This window comes from Geotrypetes seraphini, chromosome 17 (genome assembly GCF_902459505.1).
Source record: "Geotrypetes seraphini chromosome 17, aGeoSer1.1, whole genome shotgun sequence".
Classification (NCBI taxonomy): domain Eukaryota; kingdom Metazoa; phylum Chordata; class Amphibia; order Gymnophiona; family Dermophiidae; genus Geotrypetes; species Geotrypetes seraphini.
The window spans coordinates 10,011,980-10,027,286 of NC_047100.1; the positions used below are offsets into that span (position 1 = coordinate 10,011,980).

Genomic DNA, 15,307 nt, shown 5'->3' on the forward strand with positions numbered 1-15,307 from the left:
ATGAGCAAAGTAGGGAATTGTCCCAGGAGAAAACAGCAGATAAACCTAGAATTCCTTCTAGGGCACTGCTAAAAAAGAAGATGCCTTTGCATAGCAGTGCACAGAAGGAGATAGAGACTCCTCATGCCTGTTTACATTTTTCTAAGCAGCAAGGTGACATGACTACAAATCCCATCAGGCCAAGGGCAGAGAATTCCTAAAGCCAGGACTGGAATAGCTCCAGTGCCTAGCAAATCCAGAACTGGTTTGAGCCAGCTTAACGAGCACCTGAGCTCAGAATTAGCCAGAACTAAGGGCACACCTGCACTCCAGCACAGGCAGTTAGCCACTGAGAGAGAAAAGGGTGCAGGCAGCCACACAGGAGAAACCCAACAGGGAGAGAGAAAGGAACCAGACCTTCTCTGCCAGGAAACAGAAATGCACCAGAACCTTATACTCCAGAAGGGCAGGTAGGACCTCAAGAGTGGGATGATTTTGAATCGGACTCATTCATAAAGAAATGAATGAAGCTCAGAGTATGGAAAAAAATGAGTGAGGATTTTTCATACACTACTGACCCTGATTTAATGGAGTGGGGGCTGAGGAACAGTAGAAAAGTTTGGAGTTTATCAAAGGGAAATTATTGATGAAGATTCCAGACTAGCCAGGCTGTATTATTTAAAGCCTCTGGCTGAAAGGGTGTTTTTTTTTTTTTTGCCACTTGTTGTATGGAAGGGAAAACTGCACAGCCTAAATCCAAGCAGGACTGAATTTTCTTTTTCTGTTATGCTGTTTGGGGCAGTGCATGAAAAATGGTTACCTAAAGCACTGCTGGCCACAGGACACTGGGGCACTCATTCAAAATCTAGTGGGATCTTGGGATTTTTGTACACCAAAATCTACAGGGCGGGTACAGATCCCAACTCCTCTGGGGATATTTTAGCTAAGAAAACCCCAAGGTGAACTTTTCCCCAGTGAAAAGACTTATAAGAAATCATAGCAGAAGCTGTCTGAACAAGGCAAACAGTGGCTAGCCCAGTGTGGCAGGTGTAGGCCTGTGAGCCTCAGAAAGGGTCATTAAAAAGACTGAAACAGAAGCCAGTGAATGGCAACAAACCAACTAAAGGAAACAAATGGATTATTTTTGTTTTGTATTTTTTGCCAGGACTATTGTTTGCTTGTAGTTTGGAACTCATTTTGAATTGCTACTAACTTGAGTTAAATGCACCAAGTCTGGTGTGAAATAAAGATTTCTTTTGTGGCACACAAGTGTTTTGCACTATTTTTGAACTTTATTGCAGTCCTTCCCAGCTACCCATACCTCGCTTTCGCTCGGCCGAGGTCTGTGTGGCTTAGGGTACTGGCCCCTAGACACGTCCAATCGGCTACGCCTGGCCACAGTGTGCAACTCGTAAGTTGTGCCATGTTTCATGAGCAGCTATCCCATTTTACAAAGCTAGATGTGTAAGTGCTGCCAATTAAGTAACGAGGGAGCAATTTTTATTTTTCTTCTTTTATTTGGCTAGGGTATAGCATGGAAAAGGGTTCACTAAGAACTCGCATGACCCCCCAAATGATCCAAACCACATCTTTGGTTTGGGAAAGATACAACTAGAGGGAGGGAGGTTTCTACCCCAAAGAAAGACCACTGTGATTTGCAAAGATGAAGTGCTTTTCTATCCTATGGATTTTGGAAGGCAAAAGAAAAAGGGGGGTGGCTGGAGAGAGAGAGACAATCACTCTCTTAATTCCTCAAATAAAGCTCTGGCCCAAACTAGCACTTTTTAAGAATTTGTGCAAGCCTCTGAGCTGGTGTAAACTCTGAAGGGGAAATTTTAATCTTGCCAAAGACACCTACCATGGCACCTTGAAATGCCTGAAATGTGGGATTTATGCAACTTCAAATGCTTTATAGATTGAAGCCAATATTACCAGCATATGATTTCCATACTAGGTTCAAGCATTGATCCTGAGTAGAGTGGATTATTGCAATTCATTATACTTAGGAGTTGCGAAAGGGAAGCTGAGGGCTCTGCAAATGCTTATCAACTCTGCTGCAAGATGACTCGCAGGGGTTTCAAGAAGTGCTCGCATAACTCCTGTGTTGAAGAAACTGCACTGGTTACCAAATGCAGCAAAGAGTGCAGTTTAAGATTTGCTGCGATCATACACCGGATCTTGCAAGAATTTTTTGAAATTTATAAACCGAAAAGAGAGCTTGGATCCGAAAATGGGATGAAATTAAGTTTGGAGGGAAGGATGTCGATTATGCATGTTAAGATCGGAGCATCAATATCTGTGGCTGGTGTAGAATTATGGTATTTTGCGATTTTATATTGGAAGGATAAACTTTAAGAAATGCAATTATTTGCCAATGCCTTCCTATGCTAAATCTTATCCCTTTGATAATATCCTCTGTCAGTAATGTATGATTTAAAGCATCTTGTATTTTTGAATTGATGGTATTAGACGTGCTTTGCATGCTAATGTGAATTGGTGTGGCTATCTACCTTAGAATTGATCATATGATTTGATGTGTATGTGGTTTTCCTTGATTTTTTAAATTTTATTTTATATTGGGGGGATGTCTATGATGTCCACTTGGTAAATTCTAACCAATTGTTAGTGTAGTCCAGTGGTTCCCAAACCTCTCCTGAAGGACCCCCCAGGCCAGTCGGGTTTTCAAGATAGCCCTAATGAATATGAATGGAGCAGATCTGCATTCCTGGCATCTCCATTATATGCAAATCTCTGTCATGCATATTCATTAGGGCTATCTTGAAAACCCGACTGGCCTGGGGGTCCTCCAGGACAGGTTTGGGAACCACTGGTGTAGTCCTTAGTCACTTCTCTCTAAATCACTAACTATTTCCTGTACTCTTTTTAAATCTCTAATATCATAAAGCTATATAGTGCTGCCCCATATACACTGTAAAGAGATTATTGATCTAATACTAACATACACGTCATTGTATATATTATGAATATATATTAATTCTTTATTTTTTCATTTGTATGGACCTTCGGATATCAACTGGACCATAAATAGTGCCCAGCAATCTCTTGTCTTCATCAGTCCACTTTATTGTTTATTTACTCAAAACTCTAAAATTCATATAATTTCATACTTATTCTTCATTTCATAATTCCATAACTATTTCTTCATTGTATTTCATTTTAGTTTCCTTACTTAATGTCTTTTTCTTCTAATATAATCTTATTACTTAGCTACTTAGCTTCGAGGTTAGCTCTCAAACGTTCATCAATGCCACCTCTTCCGACATGCATGTTTCAAACAGTGTTTTTCTTCAGGGTCGAGGGGAACAATCGAGTATGTGTATGTTGTCCAGACATGTCTACATTATATGTGGAAATCGTAGGCAAACAAGACTTGGAAACCGCATAGTTGTATGTGGTATATGAAGCTTTCAAAATTCACCATTTACACGTGCTGCTGTTTAAACATGGATATGTTTCCAAAATAAAGACCATAGTCACTTAGAACTTGATGTATCAAAGGTTTTAATTTATTCGTTGACTAAGGGATAGTGCTTTGTACATAGAGCCTGGAGTTAGTTGGGTTTGGGTTTTTTTAGTTCAATCTTTATTAAACTTTTAACATCTTACACAATAGTGCAGAATTACAAATAATCAGTAACAATTTGGCAACTCACAATACTTGTCTAGTTAGGTTGAAGAAAGAGGAGAAGTCGCAGAGCTGAACCATCAGATGAGTTGGTGGTTTCAATAGTCACTAGCATATTGGCGTCAATAAAATTACTATCACAGAGAGAACTGTTGCCTGGGATACCAATTAGTCCTGGTAGAAATGTAAAATTTCTGAATTGACCTAGAAATATAATTAAAAAAATGAAAAATTGAAATTAAATCCCCCCTTCTCTAAAGTATGAGAAATGGATAAACATTTTTGTCCATGCGTATCCCCTAGGCATTCTGAAAACCCTTTCTAGAAAAAGCTCTCATGACATTAGCATTTTTTCTTATAATTTGATTTAAGAAAGTCCTGGATCACTTAGTAGTACACATGCAGTGAATTTATGGTGTTATAACAGGAAGAGAACTAACCATGAAAAGCTGACATTTGGAATGGGAGGGTGAACATGAACAGAATCTGCAAGCTGAGAACTCTGGTCTGGAGAAAGAAAATGTCCTCCCTCTGATATGTTGCAGGGCCAAATAATGGGGTCCTTATACTATATTGTGGTAAGCAGGTATTGATGCCCCTGTATAAGACCTCATTTAGAACATAGTGTGCAATTCTGGAGGCCGCACCTTCAAAAAGATATAAAAAGGATGGAGTCGGTCCAGAGGAAGGCTACTAAAATGGTAGGTGGTCTTCGTCATAAGGCGTATGGGGACAGACTTAAAGATCTCAATCTGTATACTTTGGAGGAAAGGCAAGAAAGGAGAGATATGATAGAGATGTTTAAATTCAATAATACAGAAAAATATATATTACTCGCCAGAGATGGGCTGTGATCCCCCGATAAACATTTCATGCAAAAAAGGCGGAGAAAAAGCCTCAAAACTTTTCAGAAACATCAGCAGTCAACTATCAATAATGATTTAACGTTTGAATCTGCTTAATTTCATATCATTGGAAAAAACACCACCGCAAAAATGTAATTATCAGAAGGGTACGACACCCATCACTGTGCACAGGAAAAACAAAAAGTTTTACTTAGCTGGGAACCATGGTCTGAAATCGCCGTCGCTGGAAATGTCTGACCAGACTTTGATGAAACAACACGGTGGCTATAAGATGAAACATCCAGAAGCCAAGTGCCTTGTTTTGCCTCTCAAAGGCTTCCTCAGGGAATGTAAATCTGCTGAAAACTCCGCTCCTCTTTCGTGCACACAGGCACAAAAACTGCCCATTGCTTAAAAAGAACCACAGGATCCAACTTCTGGTAGCACTTCTGGGTCGTGACGTCACAGCAGCTGACCATAATCACACAAAAAAACAGCTGACGCGCATCCAAAAGACCGCTGCCACTCATCCCCAAAATGCCACCCATTCTACCCACTGATTCAGCCCCTTGGGCCATCAAGTATCGAGGGAAAAAAAAATCCAGTGCTGTTCATGCTGGTACAAAAGTCGCTTCACATTTCCCCTCTTTGGGGGGGGGGGGGGGGGGGTTATGCGAGATTCCAACTTTGCGAATGCATGGGACATCTTTAGTTTGCGCACACTTGGCGTTCTTAGTGAACCCTCTGGCATGCTGTACCCTAGCCAATCATCCTGCTTGTTCAACTCAAAGCTAGCCCTGAGTTGTGTTTAGGGTTTCTGTTTTTCAGACAATAAATAGAAATAAAGCAACAATTTATTTCTATTCCACATATCCTACAATTCTGTGCAGATTACAGATTTTTCAGGTACTCGAGCATTTTTCCCGTCCCTTTCCTGGCACTCTCACACCTAACCTCTCTTCTCTCTTACTTATATAATTCCACTGGAGTTCCGTTCCTTCCCTAACCATGTAAACCGTGTCGAGCTCCATCTGCGGAGATGATGCGGTATATAAACCCAAGATTTAGTTTAGTTTAGTCTGTCCCGGCGAGCTCCCACTCTATCTAATGTATCTGGGGCCCAGGGTCACAAGGAACAGTGCAGGTTTTAAACCCACAACTCAGGTTGAACCTACAACCCAAGCAAAAGGACTGGTAGATCATTGGGGGAGTCGCCCTGTAGAGCAGTGATTCCCAACCCTGTCCTGGAGGAACACCAGGCCAATCGGGTTTTCAGGCTAGCCCTAATGAATATGCATGAGAGAGATTTGCATAGGATGGAAGTGATAGGCATGCAAATTTGCTTCATGCATATTCATTAGGGCTAGCCTGAAAACCCAATTGGCCTGGTGTTCCTCCAGGACAGGGTTGGGAACCACTGCTGTAGAGAACGAGGGAGAGGGGAGAAAAACATACATTCCAAAATTTACAATACCGTCAAGAAAACAAGCAGAACATCATTATTAACCTTTTCCTATCGTAATAAATTTTACGTTACGCTGGTTCCAATCGTAATTATTTTAGCAAAGTTTTGTATTATTCACCGTCATCATTTACGGCTATTGTAAACATAATGTAAATAAGTCATAAGTCTGTAAATTCAAATATTTTGTGTTCCTGGCTCTTTATTAGTCCATACAGACTGTTTATCCACGATGGCAACGACATTTTTTGGAATGGCCCGTCATCCGGGACACACGATAGGACAAGGTTAAAAGACATCAGATCTGGATGTGTTTTAGAGACACAAACTAACTCCTCTTTTATTAAAGCGTGATAGCGGCTATTAGTGCAGGGAGGCGCGCTGAATGCTCCACACTGCTCCCGACGCTCATATGAGTGTCGGGAGCAGTGCGGAGTATTCAGCGCGGCTCCCTGCGCTAATAACCGCAATTGTGCTTTAGAAAAAAGGGGAGAGGGGGTTAAATGTGACGTGAAATAAAATTCATTAAGAATATTCTTTAAAACAGGGGTAGGCAATTCCGGGCCTCGAGAGCCGGAGCCAGGTCAGGTTTTCAGGATCTCCACAATAAATAGGCATGAGATGGATTTGCATCTCAAGGAGGCAGTGCACGCAAATCCATCTCGTACATATTCAGGGTGGAGATCCTGAAAACCTGACCTGGCTCCGGCTCTCGAGGATCGGAATCGCCTACCCCTGCTTTAAAAGGTTGTATTGGAGGGAATTCAGTGTTGATTGTGAGTCATAGTTGTTCTTTTTTTTTAATGCAGTCATCTGTTTGTAGAAGGGGTTTGGCTATTTGTATTTATTGTGTGTTTGGAAACAGCGGGTGAAATGTTTGCTAGCTGTGCAGATGAAAGCTTGTGTGGGCCTTTGCTGTTATTTCAGCTGCAAATCACTGTACTCCAAATGTACAAATGCACGGCAAACTCCCCAGAAGGGAAATGGTACCCTGTAACTGGGACCCAAGTATTTTATGTAGCTGATAACAAAATGAAACCCCTCCAGCTTCACTGGCACTAACTTCACTAAAATCCTCAGAGTGAATTAATCCTTACTTACAAATAAATCAAAACTTTCAGGCGCTGCATCCAAATCAGATTCTCTCTTCGTACTGGACTGGTTAAGCTGCGTGCTGCCTCCTGTTCTCAAAGCTAATTCACATTAGCTATCTCAAATGTATCCTCTACCCTCTAATTCTATAAAGCTGGGCACCTGGCTTTACGCGTAGTACATTTATAGAGTAAGGTCAGTTACGCCAGTGGTTCCCAACCCTGTCCTGGAGGACCACCAGGCCAATCGGGTTTTCAGGCTAGCCCTAATGAATATGCATGAGAGAGATTTGCATAGAATGGACTTGAGAGGCATGCAAATCTGCTCCATGCATATTCATTAGGGCTAGCCTGAAAACCCGATTGGTCTGGTGTTCCTCCAGGACAGGGTTGGGAATCACTGTATTAGCATACATTGAAAGCAGTGCATGCAAATATATCTCATGCATATTCATTGGGGAAATCCTGAAAACCCGACTGGATTCCGGCCCTCGAGGACCAGAGTTGCCCACCCCTGATCTAGGCCAGTGATTCCCAACCCTGTCCTGGAGGACCACCAGGCCAATCGGGTTTTCAGGCTAGCCCTAATGAATATGCATGAGAGAGATTTGCATAGAATGGACGTGAGAGGCATGCAAATCTGCTCCATGCATATTCATTAGGGCTAGCCTGAAAACCCGATTGGGCTGGTGGTCCTCCAGGACAGGGTTGGGAACCACTGAGTTATGCATAATGGTTTAATGACATGCTAATTGGTAATAATTGTTAGTTTACGGTGTTAACTGGCACTAGTTAAGAACATAAGACTAGCCTTACCGGGTCAGACCAATGGTCCATCTAGCCCAGTGTCCCGTCTTCACGGAGGCCAATCCAAGTCACAAGTACCTGGCAAAACCCCCAAATAGTAGCAACATTCCATGACACCGATCCAAGGCAAGAAGTGGCTTCCCCCATGTTTGTCTCAACAGCAGACTGGACTTTTCCTCCAGGAACTTGTCCAAACCTTTATTTAAAACCAGCTACATTAATCTTTCTTTCCGCATCCTCCAGCAACACATTCCAGAGCTTAACTATTCTCTAAGTGGAAAAAAGATTTCCTCCTATATGTTTTGAAAGTATTACCCTAGTCTTTGTAAATGTTGATGCACTAAAAAATCAATCCACTTGTACCTGTTCTATACCACTCAGGATTTTGTAGACTTCATTCATCTCTCTCCTCAGCCTTCTCTTTTCCAAGCTGAAGAGCCTTAACCTCTTTAGTCTTTCCTTATACGAGAGGAGTTCCATCCCCTTTATCATCTTGGTTGCTCTTCTTTGAACCTTTTCTAGTGCCGCTATATCTTTTTTGAGATAAGGAGACCAGAACTGAATGCAATACTCAAGGTGAGGTTGCACCATTGAGCGATATAGAGGCATTATAACATTTTTAGTCGTGTTTACCATCCCTTTTCTAATAATTCTTAACATCTTGTTTGCTTTCTTGGCCACCGCTGCACATTGGGCAGAAGGTTTCAGCGTATTGGCCATGATGACACCCAGATCCTTTTCTTGATTGCTAACCCCCCAAGGTAGACCCTAGTATCTGGTAACTATGATTTGGATTATTCTTCCCAATGTGCATCACTCTGCATTTGTCCACATTAAATTTCATCTGCCGTTTGGACGCTTAGTCATATAACAGACATATAACTGAGCCTAGCTGGTATTCTATAAACTGGGCACACATTTTCTATGGGGGTGAACCTGGGAAGGACATGAATAGATTAGGAGCATAGTAACATATATAGTAAATGATGGCAGATAAAGACCTGAATGGTCCATCCAGTCTGTCCAACCATACATGCTCCCTAATCAATCATTTAATTTAAATGGCCCTTTTTCTTAGATATTTCTGGGCCAGAAACCCAGAGCCCTTCTTAGTAGTGTGCTTAGATTCCACCCACTGGAGTCTCCATTAAAGTCCACTCCAACCCATCTTAACCAACCCAACTATCGAAGCCCTCCCAAGTCCGTCCTCAACTGAATATCCATATATGGGACACAGATCATGCAAGCCCGCCTAGCACAGGCCCCAGTTCCTTCAGTGTATACTCATTATTTTCTGATTAGAGATCCTCTGTGTTCAACCCACACTTGTTTGAACTCTGTCACCATTTTCTTCTCCACGACCTCCCTAGGAATTATGTGCAAGGGTCATCGAATAATAGCAGTTATGCGTCTAACTTCATACAGGTCTATGTTTGGCCTCAAGGACTTAGCCGGCAAGCCAATGAATATCGGCTTTGCTGGCTATGTCTTAGCTGGCCAAAGCCTCCTCCCCCACCACCGAAATTCAATGCTGGTCACTTGGTATGGTGCCAGCATTGAATTTTTGCTTTTGCTGCCGACTCTGGAAGATATCCAGCTGTCTCCCATTGTTTGAATATCATCCCCCCTATGTGTGTTATCGTATACAAAAAATAAATGAAGGAATTGGAGTCCTAAGAAATACAATCATACAACCCAAATCCCAGTTGATTAGTGCTGAGTATAATACCTTAATGTTTCCCACCTAAAATACCGTAAACACTTCATTTATAAGGAGGAAGCCATGGGAGCAACGCTGCCCCGGATCTGTGAAGGAGAGAGCTGTGTACACACACTAGCTCCCCTGCACACTTCTATCACTGACCGCTAATAAACCTCCTTTTACTGTAAGCGTAAGTTTTAAACACACTGACAAGTAAAAAAGTGTAGAAAAATGCTTATCTTGATGAAGTCCCGCCAAGGATCAGTCTTCTCTTGCTGTCACCATAGATCCATGCGTGCAACGAGTTCATCTGTTGCTGTAGTTGATGGTGGCCATCGTTTCACGGTTATCATATACACCCATTAATGATGTTAGTGAGAAAAAAAAAGTATCCTGCTATACTGGCAATTTTATGGTTCATAGACAACGGCGCGAAAGACAAAGGCGCGCCCAGACAATTGAGTGCAGCGCGGAGGTGCGCGCCGCTCAAAATTACTGTCTTTAGGGGCTCCGACGGGGGGTTTTGTTGGGGAACCCCCCCACTTTACTTAATAGACATCGCGCCGGCGTTATGGGGGGTTTGGGGGGTTGTAACCCTCCACATTTTACTGTAAACTTAACTTTTTCCCTAAAAACAGGGAAAAAGTGAAGTTTTCAGTAAAATGTGGGAGTTACAACCCCCCACGCCCCCCACAACGCGGCGCGATGTCTATTAAATAAAGTGGGGGGGTTCCCCTCACGCCCCCCTGTCAGAGCCCTAAAAACATGAATTTTGCGTGCCTCCGCGCTGCGCTGAATTGTCTGGGCGCGCCTTTGTCCCGGTGTGCTTTTGACCTGACACCCAATTTTATTCATTGTTTCAGATACCTGTAGTATTTCTTTAAGAAGTATTAAGGATCTGTTGGTATATTCTTTTACCGGGCTCCAACCTCTATAAACTGGAAATTATCCTTGTAACCATTGTTCATTCTGCCTTCAATATTTCAAGAAGGGAGTTTGATGCTCCCTGGCCATCCAACAATTAAACTGTAGCATTTTTTTCCTCTTGCTAAGCTGCAGGTGTTGTATGATTTGGAGTCTCTGCTTTTTATTGTATCTAGGGAAAACATTGTGTTCCTGAAAAATATGATTTACAGAACTTAAAAATTGTCTGAATTGCGGAGACGTCAATGCCCCTTTAGTCTCTCAGGCCTTAATTCTATAAAAGATGGCTAAAGTTAGGCACCTGGATTAGCATGCCTGGCCAATCTAGGTCCCTAACTTACCCCCTCCTTTACTAACATGTAGCTGTGGGTCTTAGCGCCGGCAGCGGCAGTAACTGCTTTGACACTCGTATGAGCGTCGGAGCAGTTATCGCCGCTGCTGGCGCTATAACCCACGCTACGCATTAGTAAAGGAGGAGGGTTAATTTTTTAATTGGCTCAGTCAGCGCTACTAATTGAAAAGCGCCATTAAAAATCAATTTTAAAAAAATGATTTCAAAAATTAATTTTCTGGGACACACGTAACCTCGATAGGCGCTTACAAAGTCCCGGTACGTATCTACACCAAGGTGCCTACCAGAAATTAGGCATGGTTAGGGGGGTATTTGGTGCAGATTAGAGAATGACACGGTGACAAAATTCATCACCGTTCCCGTCCCCGCGGATAACCGCGGGAAATAATCCCATGTCATTTTCTGGTGTCTATTTCAACCTCTGTCCTTCTACACCAGCATTCTTCAAAGCAAAGCTTGTGGGTCAATGGTTGTGGCCATTCATACTCTGATTCTTATGGGAGCCAAGGATAATGAAGCCATTGTGACATCACTGATGTGATTGGCTCTTAGGCACTGGTGGAATGAGGCATTATGACATCACAATATCTGCTCTGGATACCAGAGACTGTCATTCTGTAGTGTCTGTTTCAACCTCAGTCCTTCTACCCCAGCATTCTTCACAGCAAAGCTTGCGGGTCAGTGGTTGTGCCACATTATACTCTGATTCTTTCCTCTCTCCTTAAAGAATGACATGAAGATGGTTTCCTGCGGTTATCTGCGGGGACGGGGACGGTGATGAATTTTGTCACCGTGTCATTCTCTAGTGCAGATTTTGGACATGATTTGACTTAGGCATACTCATTTAGGCCAAGAAAACCCTGGTGTAAATGTCAGTGCGGCTAAGGATTCAATACCTACCACTGCCTAAGACTGCTTCGGCACCGCTAGGCATGATTCTATAAACAGCGCCTAGCCAATGATTGACAGCCCCGCTAAGCAGTGCCTAGGCGATAAGACGCCATTTATACAATCGGGGCCTCGTTGTCTTTGAATATTCTCACTGCTTCGGTGAACTTTGTTTCGGTGTGCAAAGAGCAGAGCGGCCACATGCTCAAGGGGGCAATACAAACGTGTAGTGAATAACGTTGGCGTTTTCAATTAAATTCTGTTTCCCCTAATGGTTTAAGCAAAGCTCTTGAGTGGTTGCTCAGCGTCCATGACATTTTCACCAAAGAATGATTGGTTTTCCTTTTTATTTGATAATGTTGTTACGTCTTGGAATAAAACTGTTTCAGTTTAGATTTAGTTTAGTATATTGACTTTTTTTTTTTTTTTTTCCGTTATACAGAAAATCCTTTACCGTTGTTGCCAATAAAGAAATTAAACTTTTTATTCAAATCCATTCTTCAACAGAAAGAAGAAAGATGCTAACAGCCCCAGTGATAGTGCTGGAAACCCAATCTATTACCCCCTGCTCTGTTCCTTATTTGGAAAAATGTGATCCGGCTTTGAGATATGATTCAGACGTTCAAATACTTGAAAGGTATTAACGTAGAACAAAATCTTTTCCACAGAAAGGAAAATGGTAAAACCAGAGGACATAATTTGAGGTTGAGGGGTGGGAGACTCAAGAGCAATGCAAGGAAATTCTGCTTTACCGAGAGAGTGGTGGATGCCTGGAATGCACTCCCGAGAGAGGTGGTGGAGATGAAAATGGTGATGGAGTTCAAAGAATCATGGGATTTAATTTAATTTAATTTCTTATATACCGCTATACCGTGAGGTTCTAAGCGGTTTATAGTAAAGATACATTAAGATACAATATAATAAGTAAGTAAAGATAGGTACTTGGAAGTTCCCTAACTGTCCTGAAGGCTCACAGGGATGAACATAGAGGATCTAGAATCAGAAAATAAAAGTAAATATTGAAGAACTAAGGCCAGTACTGGGAAGACTTGCACGCTCTGTGTCTGTATATGGCCGTTTGGTGGAAGATGGGCTGGGGAGGGCTTCAATGGCTGTAGATGGAATGGAGTGAGCTTTGGTGGAGACTTCAGTAGTTGGAATCTAAGAACAGTGCCGGGCACAACTTTTGATTCTTGCCCAGAAATAGCTAAGAAGAAGAAGAAGGAAAAAAAAAAAACCAAACCAACAACAAATTTTTAGATTGAATCAGGTTGGGCAGACTAAACGGACCATTCGGGTCTTTATCTGCCATCATCTACTATGTTACTATGTTAAGTCTTGCCATACCTTTTGCATAAGGTTATCTAATGAGTACAATATAATTACTAGCAAATAAATGTACAAACTATAATACGTGAAGGTTCCTCTTTCTTGTGGCATTGTGATTAGAGGTACAACCTCAATACCCTGAGGTTGTGAGCATTATCCTCATGCTACTCTCTGTGACCCTGGGCAAGTCACTTAATCCTCCACTGCCTGAGGTACATTAGATAGATTGTGAGTCCACTAGGACAGATAGAGAAAATGCTTGAAGTACCTGTATGTAAACCACTTTAAATGTGGTTGCAAAACTACAAAAAGGTGGTATACAAGTCCCAGCCCCTTTCCCTGATGTCATAATGCCTCATTCCACCAATAAAAGCCAACCTCATCAGTGATGTCACAATGGCTTCATTGTTCTATACAGTGATGCCTTGGAATACGAACTTAATCCGTTCCAGAACCCCGTTCGAGTTCCAAGACAATTTTTCCCATTGTAAATAATAGAAACTGGATTAATCCGTTCCTGGGTCCCACAAACTCAAATTTTAACGGGAAATACACTGGATTTTAGGGGCAGAAACACACACATACAATGTGCAGGGCGTTCGGATTCCAAAAATGAGTTCAGATTCTGGGGCAAAATTTACTACCAAAAAAAAGTTTGGACTCCAAAGCGTTCGAGTTCTGGGGCGTTTGGATTCCGAGGTACCACTGTACTTGGCTCACTTCTGATAGTGTATCAGAGGAGTGTTTGGTGCAGTGGTTAGAGTTTAGCCTCAGCACCCTGAGTTGTAGCTTGAAACCCAACAACTGCTCCTTGTGATCCTGAGCAAGTCACTTAATCCTCCACTACCTCAGTACATTAGACAGATTGTGAGTCCACTGGGACAGAGGGAAATGATTGAAGTGCCTGTATGTAAACCACTTTGAGTGTAGTTACAAAAAGCCTTTTCCCTTCTTGTCCTACATTTTATTCAGTTCCTTTTGTGCATTGGCGTTATGCAATTTGAGTGGCTGACAAAGTACGTACCATAAAATGCGGATCTCTTCTTCCAATTCCATGTTCATGCAGCAGAAAGCTTGTAGCTTCCTCCATAACAAAAAACTTTCATAACTCCAGTCCTGGAACTCCAGGGGATTTTGGGATATTATGAGATCATGCCCCTGGGGTGTTGGACCTGTGATCTTGTGCCCTGTGGCTCACGCACAGCAGATGTGTCTTGCTATAACAATGCTCCCTGTTGTGCATTCAGTTTTAATCATGTATTCTCAAGGATTGCTATTTTGGTAATTAAAGAACGCTCTTCCGGAGACTGTTATAGGGGAAAACACCCTCCATGGATTCAAGACAAAGTTGGACAAGTTCCTGCTATACTGGAACGTACACAGGTGAGGCTGGACTCATTTAGAGCACTGGCCTTTGACCTGGGGGCCGCCGCGTGAGCGGACTGCTGGTCTGACCCAGCAGCGGCAATTCTTATGTTCTTATGATCTTAAGATTGCATTTTGATCAGAACAGCTGCATCAAATTAGATACGATTAAAGTATTGTTAAATGAATGGATTATCATTAAAGCTTTATTCATGGCCTTCCTGTTAATTTAGGTTGCAATGATCCACTACCGGTACCTGTATTTTAATTATTTGCAGGTGATCACATGTAGAATTTCCATTGTTCCCTTTTGACAAGCGTAGCTGAAAGTATTGTATCCTGTGATCAACTAATTCCAAACTTAAGCAGGAAACTCACGTTAGGAAGCGTTTGTTGAAAGCTTTCTATTTAAGTGAAAGTAGCTGGAGTGTCAAGAATGCAGCTGCAGAACAAGTAATGCTGATGTGGGAAATGAGTCAACGCCCACAGGCTGACAGCCAATCGGAATGAAGGAAGCATTGCCATAGACTTATGTGCTAACTTCTTTTTTTTTTTTTTTTTTAATGGATGTTTAGTACAATTACAAAATGTCATATGAATTAGTACTGTAACTGCACATATGGTCTGCTCTACAATAGAAAGATACAAAATAACCAGACAGGTTCAGTCTGTAAACTTATAGCCTTTTAATACAAAAGACACAAATGATGTAACAATTTTAAATGGATGATGTAACAATTTAAAGAAACCCAAAAAAAACCTCTGTAGAGTGACGATGTTCCTAAATGGACTTTATTTGAAAGTGTCAAAGTTCCAAAGGTACACTGAAATCATCCACATAAAATAATTCCATCCACATAAAAGTAAATCATCCACATAAGAGCCTTAAAGGACCTAGTCCGCTAGGGATACAGGAC

At 42.0% G+C, this 15,307-nt stretch overlaps 1 protein-coding gene across 1 annotated transcript in view; it reads left to right on the forward strand.

Annotated features, from left to right (window-relative positions):
• The first annotated feature begins 326 nt into the window (after positions 1–326).
• Positions 327–15,307, forward strand: part of FBLN2 (fibulin 2) — a 261,844-nt gene continuing 246,863 nt past the window's right edge. Inside the window, exon 1 of the mRNA XM_033926337.1 lies at positions 327–449. The gene's annotated coding sequence lies outside the window, so the exon portion shown is untranslated. The remainder of the gene's footprint in view (positions 450–15,307) is intronic.